This window comes from Papio anubis, chromosome 13, assembly GCF_008728515.1.
Source record: "Papio anubis isolate 15944 chromosome 13, Panubis1.0, whole genome shotgun sequence".
Lineage (NCBI taxonomy): Eukaryota > Metazoa > Chordata > Mammalia > Primates > Cercopithecidae > Papio > Papio anubis.
Window position 1 is genome coordinate 94,065,599 of NC_044988.1, and position 17,478 is coordinate 94,083,076.

Genomic DNA, 17,478 nt, shown 5'->3' on the forward strand with positions numbered 1-17,478 from the left:
CACTGCACTCCAGCCTGGGCAACAGACTGAGACTCCGTTTCAAAAAAAAAAAAAAAAATGGAATTGCTTAAGTTCAAGTTTCCCAGATGCTACTAGAGGTTTCAAAGGGTTTGTATCAATTTATACACCACTTCTGCCAACAGAATTTGAGTGTTCCACTTGTTTTCAACAACAATTTATATGTCAGCCTGGTGGGTATGCAGTGGTATATCCTTTTTTAAAATTTCATTTCTCTGATATCTAGTGATGCTGAGTACCTTGAGCTAGATTCTGATAGGTATTTGAGGGGCAGACTTAATAATTATCTTAGTGACCAATTGGTTGGAGAGAAAGAAGAGGAAAAATCTAGAATGACAGAAAAATAAAAGACACTTGGGGAAAGGGAGGGAACACAAAACGTAATCATTTCTGAAATGATTAGGCTGTGTTTGCCCAAGAGTGAGTGACACGTAAGATTCAAGAGTTAACTACAACTGAGCCAGGTGCAGTAGCTCATGCCCGTAATCTTAGCACTTCGAGAGGCCAAGGCTAGCAGACTGCTTGAGCCCAGGAGTTTGAGATCAGCCTCGGCAACATGGCAAAATTCCATCTCCAGAAAAAATACAAAAAGTAGCCAGGCATGGTGGCATGTGCCTGTAGTTCCATCTACTTGGGAGGCTGATGTGGGAGGATCACTTGAGCCCAGGAGGTTGAGGTTGTGGTTCAGTGAGCTATGACTGTACCACTGCACTCCAGCTGGGTGACAAGAAAAAGTTAACCGCAACTACTGAGACTCAGTGAGACACATGAAGGTTCTCCCATAAAACTCCCATAATTTAAAAGACAAAAAAACTTCAACACAATACTGCCATATCTGGTGGTAAAGAAAATAAATTTACAATCCTAAGGAGGAAAAATAAACTAAAGTACAATACCTCAAAACCAGAATCTCAACCTGGGTACAGTGGCATGTGCCTGCAGTCCTAGCTACTCGGGAGGCTGAGGCAGAAATAAATATCATAGATGCTTAAAAATGCCCCACTATGACTTTTAGGAATCCCTGTGAAGATATAAAAAAGAAATCTATAGAGTAATGAATCCTGGGCAAATATAATTAAAGAAAAAAGTTAAAGCTTTCATAAAAGACAAGTTCACTAACTGCATGGTTTCATGAAGACATCAGTTAGACAAAAATCTCCTATTTTCAGACCAGAAGGTCATCTCTGACACCTATCAACTTTCTCTATTGTGAGCACCTAAAGAAGATAAGCAAGGGCAATGATTAATCAACAAGTATATGAGGATTAAGGATGAGGAACAAGATTTGCAACTAGGCTCTGTCCTCTGAGATTCACCTCACTGTTGGAATTTCTAGCTAATTACTGTTTTCCACCACATATTAGGTGGTAATTAAGACCTTGGCATCTGTCTTCAAATCTTAGCTCTGTCCCTTCTTAGCTATGTGACTCTCAGCAAATGACTTTTCTCTAGCTTCAGTTTTCTCATTTCCAAAATGAGAATAATCATCCACATAACTACTGTCAACATTAAATGAGATAATATAAGTAAACCACTTACTATAATGCCTGACCCATAGTAACTGCTCCATAAATGTTAGCTGACATTATCATATTATCATCTGTAAAATGGGGAGACCAATTCACACACCCATGAGATTGTAAAGAAGCAAAATGACACATACAATGCCTAGGTACACAGGAGGCACTCAATGGTAGATAATGTTATCTCCTACACTTTTTGGGAACTCCATATCATTCAGTGTCAAACTGAGTATGAAATAGTACAGTGCAGAAATTAAGAACACTATAAAGCTGGATTTCCTGAGTTCAAATCCTGGCTCTGCCACTTAGTATCTGTGTGATCTTGGGCAATTTATTTCCCTTACTGTGTCTTTCTATTTTCATCTGCAAAATGGGAAAAATAATAAGTATCTATCTTACTGGGTTGTTGTGGGGATAATACAAGCCCTCTTTTAAGTGCTTTATATATAAAGTCCTAAAAATAAAACCTGGAACATAAGTGCTATATATATAAATATTAACTATTATTATCTTAATAACAGAGGTATACATGCTTTGAGGCTGCTTTACATCAAAGAAATGAATTTGGACATAAGCAACTTAATATTTTTCTTGCATTTAAGAGAGGCCCAATGGAAATATTCATATACCCATCTTCAAAAATGGGAGGAAAAAAGGCTGAAGGAATAGCAAATTACAACACAGGAACTATATTACTACTAAGTAAATGTGACCTCATCCATCCAGAAACAGGTATGAAGGAAATGTATTTTCCAGGTCTGCCTTAACCATGTAATCACTCAGATAAAGGTGTCCTACATTATAGAGAGAGAGAGGAAAATTTTTCTTGCTCTTACCCCACAACAAACTGATAACCAACACAGCTAACCTTTGTGCATTCTCACATATTTTTCAGATGAAGAAAACATCTCTTAGGACAAAATAATCAATTCTGGAAGCTTTCTTAGAAATGCCTTCCTGCATTATACTAGTCTTTTCTTCCCATATTCCACAAACTTCATCCCTGGGCAAGTCAGAAGAGGTATCTAAAGATGCAAACATACAAGCAAGTAAGCATTCTTTAGAAATGAAAGGAAATCCTATGCTTGTTCTTACTTAGAAAGTTATGGAGTTAATCCTGTGGACTGGCCTTATGTTGCTGACTTACAAAGCAAACAAAATACTAAATTGCATAAGCAACAAATAAAGTCAGTGAATTGTAATTTATCTGTCTAAGGGTCTGTGCCTCCTACCAGACTGTAATTTCTTGAAAAACTACCTTATTCATCACCAGCATTTAGCACATTGCCTGGCACACACAGAAGGTGTTCAATGAGTGTTGACTGAATACAGTATGAGAGCACCTCCTCCTTGTACAAGGTACTGTTAGGTGCCAGACAGCCAATAATGGTTCACTTAGGTTGATGTCAAAGATTTCTATTTGAAATTTAAATAAAACCAGGTCTGGCTAAAGAGCTGCAGCTATAGTTGCACCTGCTCTCAACCCAGATTTATTCCCAATAGCAAGGCTATCCTCTTCTGCATGCCTGCTGATATTTCTCTCAAATGATGAGAAGCCACTTCCATGTGGCCCTAGTGTGTAATTCTTTCTGCTCAGCAAAGGAGGCAGTCTAGAATCTTTGGTCATAAAAATATGATGGTTAGCAACAGGAAGCAAGTGCTGGGCAAGCCTGGTACACTTCCAAATGAAATCTTTCCATCTAGAATTCTCAATTGAAGGTGCCAGACTCAATCCAGAACATCTGGATTTGCTTCTCTGGCTTCAAGCTTTCTCCAAGAGAGGGCAGGAAAAAGTATGCTCTTGCCGGTATGTGTATGTGTAACTGCATATTCAAACATTGTACTTTGGATAAGAGTCCGAGACTTGGCAAATGGATGGAATGTAGCACGTGGAACTGCCTGAATAGATACTTATGCTAAGAGAAGGGTTTTCTTGCAAAATATAAACAGGCGGCCAGGCACAGCAGCTCAAGCCTGTAATCCCAGCACTTTGGGAGGCTGAGACGGGCGGATCACGAGGTCAGGAGATCAAGACCATCCCGGCTAACACGGTGAAACCCTGCCTCTACTAAAAAATACAAAAAACTAGCCGGATGAGGTGGTGGGCGCCTGTAGTCCCAGCTACTGGGGAGGCTGAGGCAGGAGAATGGCGTAAACCCGGGAGGTGGCGCTTGTAGTGAGCTGAGATCTGGCCACTGCACTCCAGCCTGGGCGACAGAGTGAGACTCTGTCTCAAAAATAAAAATAAAAATAAAAATAAACAGGCAAGGTGTGAATTGTCCCTCTGTGTCACAAGTTAGAAGAATTCACCCACGAGAATAAGTTCTTAGGAATCAGTGGGGAAATAATGCTCAGAAGCATGTGGGAGGCAAAACAGCACCATTCCCTAGGAAAACAGCAAATTTATCAAACAATAACTCTTTACTTCCCCTACACCAATAAGATAAATATATGTGATTATAATTTGATCCATACAGAAAAAAATATTGAGCTGCAAACTCCGACAAACAGACAGTGCTGAAATTAAACATTGTGAGCTTTGGCAGCTGCACTATGTACTCTCAGATTCTTACATCACTACTCTGGTAAGGGCCCTGTACCAAGTTGGCATAGTTCTGATGTGGTTTGGAGGGAGACTTTCTTGCCTTTTATTTAAAAAAAAAAAAAAAAAAAAAAATGACCTACATATAGCCTCTTTTCATGCCACAGGGAAATAAATATTTCCCTTTCCTCCAGATTTTGTTTTAAAGGACAAAGCCATATTGCCAAGTTATTAAGAAAGTGTTAGAAATTATTATGAGATTTTTAAAGGCCACTTAGTACAAGCTCTAAAAAGACTTATAAAACAGTAGACTTCAAAAACAGGATCTCTCTTAAAGTAGTGATAATCCATTTGTGGCAATAAAGAGTAAGTTTATAGAGTGATGATTACCTTATTTATATTCTGACATTGGAATCTTAAGTATCCAGATTTTCAGTAACTTCAAATGCAAAATGAAACAGTAATGTCACCATTTGAGATAGTTCTTCTCACAATATCAGATACATGGCAAGTCCTCAATAAGTACTAGACAAACCTACGAACGACAGAACCTTTAAAATTGGTGATTAGAGCAATCATATACTTAACAGAGCTAGGTGGTCACCTTTACTTCACTCATATTCAAGACTGAAAAAGAATTTACACTTAAGCTAGTTTCAAGATCAAAACTGCATTTGTGGCCGGGCGTGGTGGCTCAAGCTTGTAATCCCAGCACTTTGGGAGGCCGAGACAGGCGGATCATGAGGTCAGGAGATCGAGACCATCCTGGCTAACACGGTGAAACCCCATCTCTACTAAAATACAAAAAAAAAATTAGCCGGGCGTGGTGGCAGGCGCCTGTAGTCCCAGCTACTTGGGAGGCTGAGGCAGGAGAATGGCATGAACCCAGGAGGCAGAGCTTGCAGTGAGCTGAGATCTGGCCACTGCACTCCAGCCTGGGCGACACAGCAAAACTCCATCTCGAAACAAAACAAAAAAACAAAAAACTGCGTTTGTCCCCTTTCAACAATTAATACCACAAAAACAAGACTTCATTCTCTATTTCCCTCCAGTAGCATCCAAGAAAAACAAAAATTCCAAATCTCAAAAATAATAGGTTAAAGAAGAAAAGAAAAAAAGGCCTTATTGCTCATAAACTAGATATATAATTTGACATGTTTAGAGTGATAGGATTATCTTTCCTATCATGAAATATTTCAAATTTTCATAAAAAATGGTCAAAATGGTATAGTAACTACCAAGCTTTACTTCTAAACAATTATTACTGTTTCCTTTTTTCTGGAGACAGAGTCTCACTTTGTCACCTAGGCTGGAGTGCGGTGGCTTGGCCTCAGCTGACTGCAGCCTCAACCTCTCGTGCTCAAGTGATCCCCCTGCCTCAGCCCCACAAGTAGCTGGGACTACAGATGTGCACCACCATACTGGCTAATTTTTGAATTTTTTTGGTAGAGACGGGGTTTCATCATGTTGCCCACGCTAGTTTGAAACTCCTGAGCTCAAGCTTCAGCCTCCCGAAGTGCTAGGATTACAAGCGTGAGCCACTGTGCTCAGCCTTATTTTACCTTTTGAGGTATAATTAACATATGGTAAGGTAAACAAATCTTACGTCTGATGAAGTTTTTTCATAGGTATTATAGATGTTAACTACTATCCAGATCAAGCTATGGACACACATTTATTGCAGCCCACAGGATTCCCTCATGACCTTTCTCTCCAAAACATACTTAACCATTCTAATCTCAGATAGTAATATTTTTCACGTTAGGTTTTCCTTTTACCATTAATAATCAAATCCAGTTTTTACTTTCCTGTTTTCTTTATAGTTTGCCAATGTCTATTTCAATCATAAGTATTTTGGCTACAATGACCCCAGGAAACAGAGAAAGTCTATGTAACAGACAAAAGACCTTACAATTTAGAATGCACACAAGCTTCCTAACATTTTTAAAGGGACAGAAGACTGAGAATGCTACTGTAAAAGAGACCAAAGGGAAACATGAGATTCATTTTGACTTAAACAAATCCTAAAGAAAATGCACTAGACAGCTTCTTGGGGGAAAAAAAAAAAAAAAAGCCTATAATTAGTATAGATTTCTAAATCATTTTTGAGAGAATATTTGGCTGAATATTTCAATCTAAATGTTTTTATTGGCCGTCAGTATCTGAGTAAATCCCATTCCAATTGCATTTTCCTTAAAGTTCACAACCATTTTAAGGCCATGCTCCCATGCTGACAACCTTCTTAAAAGAGCCTGATTCCTACACGATCTTAGCCCCAGTATATACACACAAATTAAAAGAGAACCCTAATCACCACTTTCTCTTGGAGTAACGTCCTAAGTCTGAATAATGTACATATCATCACCCTTCATTAACTGTAGAACTTAGCATTTCAATCAAATGACACAATGCAGCTGATCTGACATATTTAGCAATGTGCACCACTGCTGATATGCTCATGCAAACCAAGCACTTCTGGGGACAACTGGAGAACAATGGAGTGAGACAGAAGATGTTAAGTATAATAACAAATGCAATAACCACCACCTTATCAGAAAGGCTGTTGGAAGCATTTAAGATAATACAAAGAAAGGCTGTTACTGTTCTTACCTCCTCACCTCCTCAGACTTACCTGGACCAAGCTATGATTTGAGAGAAATGCTCCCCCCTCCCCTCACTTCCAAATCCTGGAGTGGCACAAATAAGGATCTGCTTCTAACAGCCAAACTCTCTCTAGTTCATTTATATAACTGAATATCCCTGGATGAGTTACAAAGGGGACATTTAGATAAATTCCTTTAGTCAGTTTGCTTTCATATAGCCTAGTTAAGACCTCACTCAGGAAACATAAATTTAAGAAAGTAGTAAGAAAGCCCCAAAGGGGAGGGACCCAGTCCTAAGAACTTTCTAGAAGAAAAAAAGTTATGCTGAGGGCATTCTAGGAAGAAAAGGCAGGTGGCCCCGGTGGTTCGTGCCTATAATCTCAGCTACTCATCAGGCTGAGGCAGGAGGATTGCTTAGAAACTAGCCTAAGCAACGCAGCAAGACCCCTGTCTCTAAAAACAAAAGAAAGAAAAGGTCCCCATTTTGCATGTGGCTTATAAAGAACTTACAACTCTCTGTCCTCTATCCTCACCTCAAGTTCCCATTCAAGATACTAGCTAGGTATTTATAGTTAGTTCCTTATATATATCTGTTATTCTTGAAGTTAATCTCACAGGGACTGTACAAAAACACAGGAATTTTCATAACTGGTTGCTTCTGATCAGTGTTCATTTTGGAGACATCGATAATCACCTGTCAGTTACTGGCTATATTGTGACTGACATCTTATGGATGCTTTGTTCTCCAAACTGATTTGTTAAGCTGCAAACTGGCTACTTCCTATGTTAAAACGACTAGCAAGCTAGACCTGTACAACTTTCTTCTATCTGCCTTAATCTAAAAACTAAATGTAGTATCAACTCAACTCAGCAGGTCCGCACCTGCCCCCTGATTATCTTGTCATAAAACCATCCATAGGGAGCCAAGGAGGGTACCATTTAACAATGACACAATTGCTTGCAGTATAACATTAGCAGTATGAACAAACGCATTTTTCAAATCTTAAGAGTTTGAAAAAAGGCTGGGCACAGTGGCTGATACCTACAATCTCAGCACTTTGAGAGGCCAAGGCAGTGGATCACTTGAGGTCAGGAGTTCGAGATCAGCCTGGCCAACATGGTAAAACCCCATCTCTACTAAAAATACAAAAAAAAATTAGCCGGTCATGGTGGTGAAAGCCTGTAATCTCAGCTACATGGGAGGCTAAGGTAGGAGGATAGCTTGAACCAGGGAGGTGGAGGTTGCAGTGAGCCAAGATCACACCACTGCACTCCAGCCTGGACAACAGAGAGAGATTCCATCTCAAAAAAAAAAAAAGTAAGAGTTTGAAAAAAGACCTAACACCCACCAAAATTATGGATGCCTACTGCAACTTCCAAAACAGACGAAAGTATAGGGTGATTATTTATATCTCAAAAGGAAATTATGAGTTATATATTATATATAATTATAGTTGATGTGTTTATGTGTCTGTGTGTGTATATATATACACACACACGTGTGTGTGTTTATGTACGTATAAGTAGATCATGATGTGTGACACTGGAAGAATGTTCCAAAACAGGAGCTATTTCTTACAAATAGCTACTAAATGCTGAACCCTGCACCAGGCACTATTAACCTCTGCATCTGGACACTGTTTGGCATGCTGTGTACTGCTCATTTTCCCAAAACCATAAAAAAGCAAATGCCATGTGATTTACTTCTTATTCCCCCACCATCAGAATAAAACCCACATAGTAACAATATTGTCCAATCAATATCTATTAAATAAACTGAACTGACTTCATTATAAAAAGATAACCTTGAGCAGAAGGATCAGTGAGACTCAGAAAATACATAGTTTACAATGTGAACACACACAAAAAAACAGTGTATAAAGTACACAGGAAAAATTAAGTTGCTAAATACTTAGGCAATAAGCATTGAGAGACCAACCTTTATTGAGCTCCATTGTGCAAACGAGCCCTTAAATACCATGGCAAAGCTGCAGGGGGATGCCAAAACAATGCAGGGTTTGTCTCCTCTCCTATAGCCCACTGCAGCCATGAATGTTAGCTCTGAAGGGACTATGGGAGTTTCCCACCATTTGCCTAGAGTTTCCTAACATTTGAACTCCAAAGCAGTGGTTCTCAAAGTATGGCCCATATATGTCTCCCAGACTCTTTCTGGGAGTCTGAAAAGTCAAAACTATTTCCATACTAACTCTAAGACATTATTTGCCTTTTTCACTATGTTGACATTTGTAATGATGGTGCAAAGTCAATGCTGGGTTAAACTGCTGCCCTTGGCAGTAATTAAGTAGTGGCACCAAAATTACCAGTAGTCACTGTATTTGTCACTGTCACACACTACAGAAAAAAAGACGCATTTTAACTTAATAATGTCCTTGATGAAGCAGTAAGATTTAGTGATTTTATTCAATCTTGACCCTGAGCAAACATCTTTTAAAATATTTTGTGTGACAAAACAGTAGGTACACATAAAGCACTTCTGCACACTGGCTGCTTCAAGAAGCAGCACTGGAGTTACTGTTTACGTTGTAAGCTGAACTAGCCCATTGTTTTCATTGACTATCATTTTACGTACACTAAACAAATGTGGTTATTCACACTTGGGTATCTGACAGATATTTTCTTGAAAATGAACAGAGTCAGCATGTCACTTCAAGGAAAACAAGTGACAGTATTTGTTGCCAATGATAACATTTGAGCTTTTTTTTTTTTTTTTTGGAGATGAAGTCTCACTCTGTCACCCAGGCGGGAGTGCAATGGTATGGTCTCGGCTCACTGCAACCTCCACCTTAAGGGTTCAAGTGATTCTCCTGCCTCAGTCTCCTGAGTAGCTAGGACTACAGGTGCGTGCCACCACACCCAGCTAATTTTTGTATTTTTAGCAGAGACGGGGTTTATGTTGGCCAGGTTGGTCTTGAACTACTGACCTCGTGATCTGCACACCTTGGCCTCCCAAAGTGCTGGGATTACAGGCGTGAGCCACCACACTCAGTCCAACATTTGAGCTTTTAAGCCAAAATTAGAATTTTGGGAAATTTTTATCTGTCACTGTGAGCTTCACAGGTTCCAGATATTTAAAGATATATCTGATGAGTTCAATGATATTTACAAACTTAATTTTTTGATATTATGAAATGTGTCAATATTTAGAAAATCTGCATAACTCAGTGAACAAGTAGTTTCCAAATGACCAATGTATGATGTCACAAAATCATGCTTGGGTAAAAGATCCATGAAAAATGCATGATAGACAAATGAATTTTAATAAAATCGAGTATGAAAAGTTCATTGATACAGTTTCTGATTCCATACTGCAACTTTTTTTTTTTTTTTTCAGAGCAAGTTTTGCTCTTGTCGCCCAGGCTGGAGTGCAATGGTGCGATCTTGGCTCACTGCAACCTCCACCTCCTGGGTTCAAGCCATTCTCCTGCCTCAGCCTCCTGAGTAGCTGGGATTACAGGCGCCCACCACCATGCCTGGCTAATTTTTTTTTTTTGTATTTTTGGTAGAGACAGGGTTTCACCATGTCGGCCAGTCTCGAACTCCTGACCTCAGATGATCCACCCGCCTCAGCCTCCTAAAGTGCTGGGATTACAGGCGTGAGCCACCGCACCCGGCCGCAACTAACCTTTAAACTACCAAGTATTAAGATCTAGTACAGTATCACAAGTAAGAATATGCAAAATTGTCTGAAGTGACTATAAAAAAATCTTTTTTCTATATAACTACATAAAACCAGAATTTCTTTGCATACTTTAACCCAAATAATATATTGTAACAGATATATGCAGATATGAGAATTCAGCTGTCCTTTATGAAGTCAGACATTAAACAGATCTACAAAAATGTAAAACAATGTCATTCTTCTCACCAACTAAAAAAAAATATAGCTATTTTTACAGCTTTATTTTAAAATATTACTTATATTAATATATAATGGTTTATCATTTTTATTTAATCTTTAAATGAATTAAAATATTTTTAAGTTTCTCTGTTTAATTTCTAGAAAGTAGTTATAGCCCACATAAATAAAAGCTCTTGGGAATCTCAATAATTTTTATGAATGTAAAGGGACCAGAAAGTTTGAAAAACATTGCCCTATGGACAATGATTCTTTCTTTGTGTGGCAAGAGATCTTACGGGTCCTGATTCTGTTTGGTTTGGGCCGGTATAATTTTTTATGAAAAAGTATGGAGATTGAAGTAACATATAGCACAGTCAAGACTTGAATCCAAGGCCTGGCACAGTGGCTCACGACTATAATCCCAGCATTCTGGGAAGCTGAGGTGGAAGGATCGTTTGAGTCCAGGAGCTCAAGACCAGTCTAGGCAGCATAATGAGACCCCATCTCTGCAAAAAATTAAAAAATTAGATATGGTGGTGCATACTTGTGGTCCCAGTAACTTAGGAAGCTGAGGTGGGAGGATCACTTGAGCTCAGGAGGTTGAGGCTGCAGTGAGCTGGAATCACGCCACTGCACTCCAGCCTGGGCCAGAGAGAGACCCTGCCTCAAAAAAAAAAAAAAAAAAGAAAAGAAAAAAGAAAGAAAAGACTTGAATTTGGATCTCCTGACTTCAATTTTACGTTCCTTCTAAACCACAATTCCTCTGCTTACTAAGACAATAATTTAGAAACCGCTTGTTCCATTCTTTACAATAAGCTGGAAGTTTGGTCAAGTAATTATAATAATAGTAGTAACAAATTTGAGTATTATATGCCAGGTGTTTTTACATTCCTGCTCTCACTTAATTCTCACCACTCTGATATAAACACAATTGCTGCTGGGTGTGGTGGCTCACGCCTGTAATCCCAGCACTTTGGGAGGCCAAGGCAGGTGGATCACCTGAGGTCAGGAGTTTGAGACCAGCCTGGTCAACACGGTGAAACCCCGTCTCTATTAAAGATACAAAAATTAACTGGGCATGATGGCAGGCACCTGTAATCCCAGCTACTCAGGAGGCTGAGGCAGGAAAATCACTTGAACCCAGGAGGCGGAGGTTGCAGTGAGCCAAGATCGCACCATTGCACTCCAGCTTGGGCAACAAGAGTGAAACTCCATCTCAAAACTAAAGAAATAAAAATAAATACAATTGCTTATTAACCTTCATTTTACAGATGAAAAACCACTTTTACTTTTTTACAAGGATAAACCACTTGCCAAAAGTCACATGGCTACTAAATGGCAGAACCAGGATTTGAAAACAATACTTCTAATAGATGTATTAGCAAAAAAAGTCTCACAACTGCCAATCAAAACATTTGTGTGGATACTAGCAATGTGGCATTTATGGAAATAGAGCACCTGTGACTCTTGTCCAGTGTGCCTTAAAATACAGACAGAACAAAACACCAGCCTGGAGTATGGCCATACAAATTTAGTTCTACACAGACAGCAAGAAAATAAGCAAATAGGGAGATGTGCTAGGTATAACCAAGCTGCCTCTCTTCCTTACCCATCTAGCAACTCTACCATGACCCATTAAAAAGGAGTGACAGAAGTCAAGGATGAAGGATGCATCACCAACAGCCAGGATAGTGAAAACTCTTGGCAGATGTTCTCTAAGCTCTAACTCCCTGCCTATGCAAACTAACCCCCAACCCAAGTCCTCCTGGCTTTATGACACTGAGTGTTGACAAGAGCCATTATTAGTGTCCAAGCTCTACTTTCTTCAGGCTGATGACATGTGTCAGCCCTTGATTCCTGGTGCCACTCTTGCCTGCCAACTCAGGAAAGGCTTCTGTAATGCCTTCGGCTTTTCTGAAACACCTTCAAGACACAAGGTAGCAGCTGATACCAGCTCTCTCCCAAGGATGGACACTTGGCCAGGAGCCCAAGCTGAAGTGGATTAGGAGGTTCTTGATCTTTATTAAAATAATTCCTACCTTCTAACTGGCAATTAAAATAAATTCCTCCCCAGAGAGCAGCCAGGGATTCCTCGAGCATCTTCCATCCAGTGGTAGTCACCTTTGATTAAAGAAAAGCGGTAAAGTGTAGCAGCAGCTGATAAATGTCAGACCCTGGAGGACCGTCACAGAGTTTAGATCACTTTATAGCTATTTCTCATTTCATACCATGGACAGATTTTATGCCAACACCACTCAGCATTGCTTACTTAGTTAAATGCTTCAGGAAAGCCGACCAAATCCAAGTCAATGGTCCATTTACAATAGTTTTGGGCACATCCCTGGGGCTAAGATGTTTGACCCATCAGGCAGATTTTGACTTGAAGGCTATCTATCTTTCTTGCAGATGGCCAATAGGAAACTACTGCGGAAAAAAAAATTCTTTTTCATGATGGAGAGACAGCGTGGTATAATTATGATAAACACACATACATGTAGATTTCAATTCTGACCCTGCTGTGTGACTTAGAATCTTCATTTCCCTTCTAAATCTGTTTCTTCATCTGTTAAATTAAGATCTTTAGCCTAAATAAGAGATTCCCAAATGTCCATAAAATTACTGCACCAGAATAATATGAATGCTTTTGAAAAATATATAATTTACCCCTAGAAAAGCTGATTTACTAAGTCTGGGGTGACGCCTAGGAATCTGTACTTTTAGCAGGCTACATTTCCCATCACTACCACTTTTTCTGGGAGGAACTGGGGAAGACAGGGTCTCACTCTGTCGCCCAGGCTGGAGAGCAGTTGCACAAGCACGGCTCACTGCAGCCTTGACCAAGTATTGGGCTCAAGCCAATACTGCCACCTCAGTCTCCTATGTAGCTAGAACTACTGGCACACATCACGGTGCCGGGCTAATTTTTTTAATTTTTAGCAGAGATGGGGTCTCCCCACGTTGCCCTGGCTGGTCTCAAACTCCTGGGCCCAAGTGATCCTCTTGCCGTGGACTCCCAAAGTGCTGAGATTACAGGTGTGAGCCACTGTGCCCAGCCTACACTTTTAATTCTGATGCAAAGTCAGGTTTGGAAACCATGAGACTAAACACACATTTTTAAATAAAAGTTTTAAGACATCATATTTTGGAAAAATTCAACTATTTGCTGGAAATAACCAAGAAAGGCATTTTCCCTGTTATGAATAACTCAAAACAGTTATGAAATGGATGTCTACTTACCAATAACTTACAAAGCCTTAACACAAATCTATACTCTACCTGAGGTGATAATAAACTTTGTAAGAACAGAGCTCAAGTTTTTAAAGTATAAATTACTGTATGATTAAATTTAACCCAATAAACAAAAATAAGTCAGAGGAAGAAATAGTCTTATATCACTGATACATCATCTGTGTTTCATAATTGTAAAAAAGGAAAGATTGAGTTCTTTGGTAACTGTTCTTATTTATTTCATTAACTGGTTGTTCCCAGTTACTCGGGAGGCTGAGGCAGGAGAATGGTGTGAACCTGGGAGGCAGAGCTTGCAGTGAGCCAAGATCATGCCACTGTACTCCAGCCTAGGCCACAGAGTGAGACTCTGTCTCAAAAACAAAACAAAAAAAAAAAACAAACAAAAACACAACTGGTTGTTGCAAAACACATGCCTATCGGCTTTAAAGAACTTTTAAAATCTCGTTCAACACTTTTCACACACTACAATACAAACCAAGATTCTCTCCAGTTCATTCTTTAATTTCCATCAAAATCACCTGCTGCATGATATTGGTTCCTATTGCTTTTACAGCTTTATATTCCCAACTTATTATTTCAGCTTAACTTGAACAACAATCCCTGGTAGAGTAACTCAGAAGAGTTTTTCACTGATTACAAATATCCTGTGAATTAATTTACCATGAAAAAAATGAGTCCTGCTTCCTGCGGGTTTGCAAAATAATCTAAAATAGCAATACCTCAAGCACGTGAAGTCACTGTAACGAAGGGATGGAGAAATCACATGCTTCTTTAAAAAAAAATTTTTTTTTTTGAGACAGGGTCACTCTGTGTTCCCCAGGCTGGAGTGCAGTGACAGAAACACAGCTGACTGCAGCCTCAACCTCCTGGGTTCAACTGATCCTCCTGCCTCAGCCTCTTGAGTAGCTGGAGCCACAGGCACACACCACAATGCTCAGCTAATTTTTTATTTTTTTGTAGAGATGGGGGTCTTGCCATGTTGCCCAGGCTGGTCTTGAAATCCTGGGCTCAAGCAATACCTCCCTCGTTGGCCACCTAAAGTGCTGGGATTACAGGCATGAGCCACTGTCCCAGAAAGGCTCTGAAGTATGCGTCCCATTTGAAGAAAAATACTGCCCTATCACTAGGCCAATTTGCTATCTCAGTTACTTGGCCTGTCCACATCCTCTTTTTTTTTTTTCCTTCCTTTTAAGAGATCAGGTCAGGTCACACTCTGTCACTCAGGCTAGAGTGCAGTGGCGGCACGATTAGAGCTCACTGTAGCCTCAAACTCCTGAACTCAAGCAATCCTCCACCTCAGCCTCCTAGGTAGCTGGGACTACAGGCACAGGCCACCACAACCAGCTAATTATTTTATTTATTTATTTATTTATTATTATTTTTTTTTTTGGTAGAGACAAGGTCTTGCTATGTTGCCCAGGCTGGTTTCAAACTCCTGGCCTCAAGTGATACCCCCGCCTCAGCTCCCAAAGTGCTGGGATTATACATGAGCCACCATGCCCAGCGCCCCTGACATCCCAAACAGCTAAAGTAATCTGATATAAAGTTGCCATGTAAAATTTTAAAATGTTCCAAGCTCCTGAGTTTAAATTTCTAATTCTACCTCTCAACTCCTTGGTAAAACCTTAAGCAGACTAAATATAATAATGACCATTATCCCATATACAACTTAACCTTTGAGGTTCTCTTTTTTTCTCCTTCCTAACATTCAAGTAAACACTCTAGATTCAGCAGGCTCCTTTATGACCAGTACCTTAAAACAACACACTATTTTGGCCTAACTTAAAAACCAGAATCAGTACTCATAGTGCTGGGATCAGATGCAAACCAAATGGTTGCTGGGAAAGTGGGGGGAGATGGGAAACTTGCAAAATAAGATAGCTAAAGTCATTTAAATATTTGTGTAACTTCTCATTTGACAATTTCTTTTAGAAGGGATTTGTTCCAAGACTCCCAGCAGACTCTTGAAACTTTGAATAATACACAACTCCATATATATCATGTTTCTGCCTATACATACATACCTATGGTAAAGTTTAATTCATAAATTAGGCACAGTAATACAGTAACAATAACTGATAATAAAATGGACCAATTAAAACAAATATGCTATGAGTTGGCTGGGCACAGCGGCTCATGCCTGGAATCCCACCACTTTGGGAGGCCTAGGTGGGAGGACTGTTTGAGGCCAGCAGTTTGAGACCAGCCTGGGGAACATAGTGAGACCGTGTTTCTATAAAAACATTTTCTAAATCAGCCAGGCATGGTGGCATGCACCTGTAATTCTAGCTACTCAGGAGGCTAAGGCGGGAGGATTACTTGAGCCCAGGAGTTTCAGGATACAGTGAGCTGTGACTGCACCACTGTACTTCAGCCTGGGCAACAGAGCAACAGATCCTGTCTTTAAAAAAAAAAAAAAAAAAAAAAAAAGTTATGTGAATGTGGTCTCTCTCTCAAAATATCTTCTTGTACTGTACTCACCTATTTTTGAGAGTAACTGAAACCACAGAAAGCGAAAACGCATATAAGAAGGGACTACTATAATTGTATAAGCACAGAGTTACCGTAATGGTTGGTATCTGCAATTAGTACAGAACCTAGTGAAGTCTAAATAGTTACTTTTCCTGGAACCATTGCTACTGGGCTATACCACATAGGTTATGCTTCAGGGAAAAGTGATGGCAAGAGTATGCACTGCTACTGGCAAGTAGCCACTCCTAACAAGATGGAGATCAAGGCTTCCAAAAAAAGCAACATCATATCAGTGACAAGACTAGATTGAGAAATCTTGCTCTATAGCTATGGTCAGAATTTCTTAACCTGAAGTTCACAGACAAATCCACCAAGGAGGTGATAAATGAGTTCTTGGATTCCATAATTGAAACAGCTTTCAAAATGTGTTTATGTACATGTATTTAGGGAAAGAATCCATAGCTTTCCAGAGAGTTTTAAATAATATTATCTAATTCAATCCTTACAATCAATGAAGAAGGTACTAATATTCTCAGTTTATAGACTGAGGAAACTAAAATGTTATGGGAAATGAAAACTTTACCAAAAAAGTGGTAGAGCATTAATTTCAAATATGTCCTTAAAACACATATACGTACACATACAACAGCTAGTCAGAGATTGTTTTAACTATAAAAGAACAGGTTTTTATATTAGCATATATGGCCTAGAAGCCAAATACTGGGGAAAACATGCAATTTTATTTATTAACATAGAAATAATAGTTGTAAATGATTTTAACAACTTAAATATTTTTGAAATAACATATAAATCTCCATTTTATAGATAAGGAAGCAAAGAAATGGAGAGGTTAAGTAATTTGTTCAAAGATCACATAGCTAGTAAAATTCAAAGTCACAATTCTGACTCTAAAATCTACGCTCTTTACTATGCTGTAAAAACTGCTTCTCCAAACATTTAATACATGAAATTTTTAACTATGGTCATTTTAAAGGGAAAAAAGCAAGAAGGCCAAAGAATCATCCAATTTGGAAAAGTTTGTTATAATAAGGTACTTCTTTTATTCTATTCTAGCACATATGAAGCAAAAGCAATGGGAGACAAGAGAAGCAATTACATTTGCATGCTCTTTCAGGTACATAACCTCATTTGATTTTCACAGCTGTGTGTGCAGGAAGGGCAAGTACTATTTGTCTCACATTTTAAAGATGA

The 17,478-nt window shown here is 39.2% G+C and overlaps 1 protein-coding gene across 2 annotated transcripts in view; it reads right to left on the bottom strand.

Moving 5' to 3' along the window:
- NR6A1 (nuclear receptor subfamily 6 group A member 1) overlaps window positions 1-17,478 on the bottom strand; it is a 259,222-nt gene that overhangs the window by 160,939 nt on the left and 80,805 nt on the right. The gene's annotated exons all lie outside the window — the stretch shown is intronic.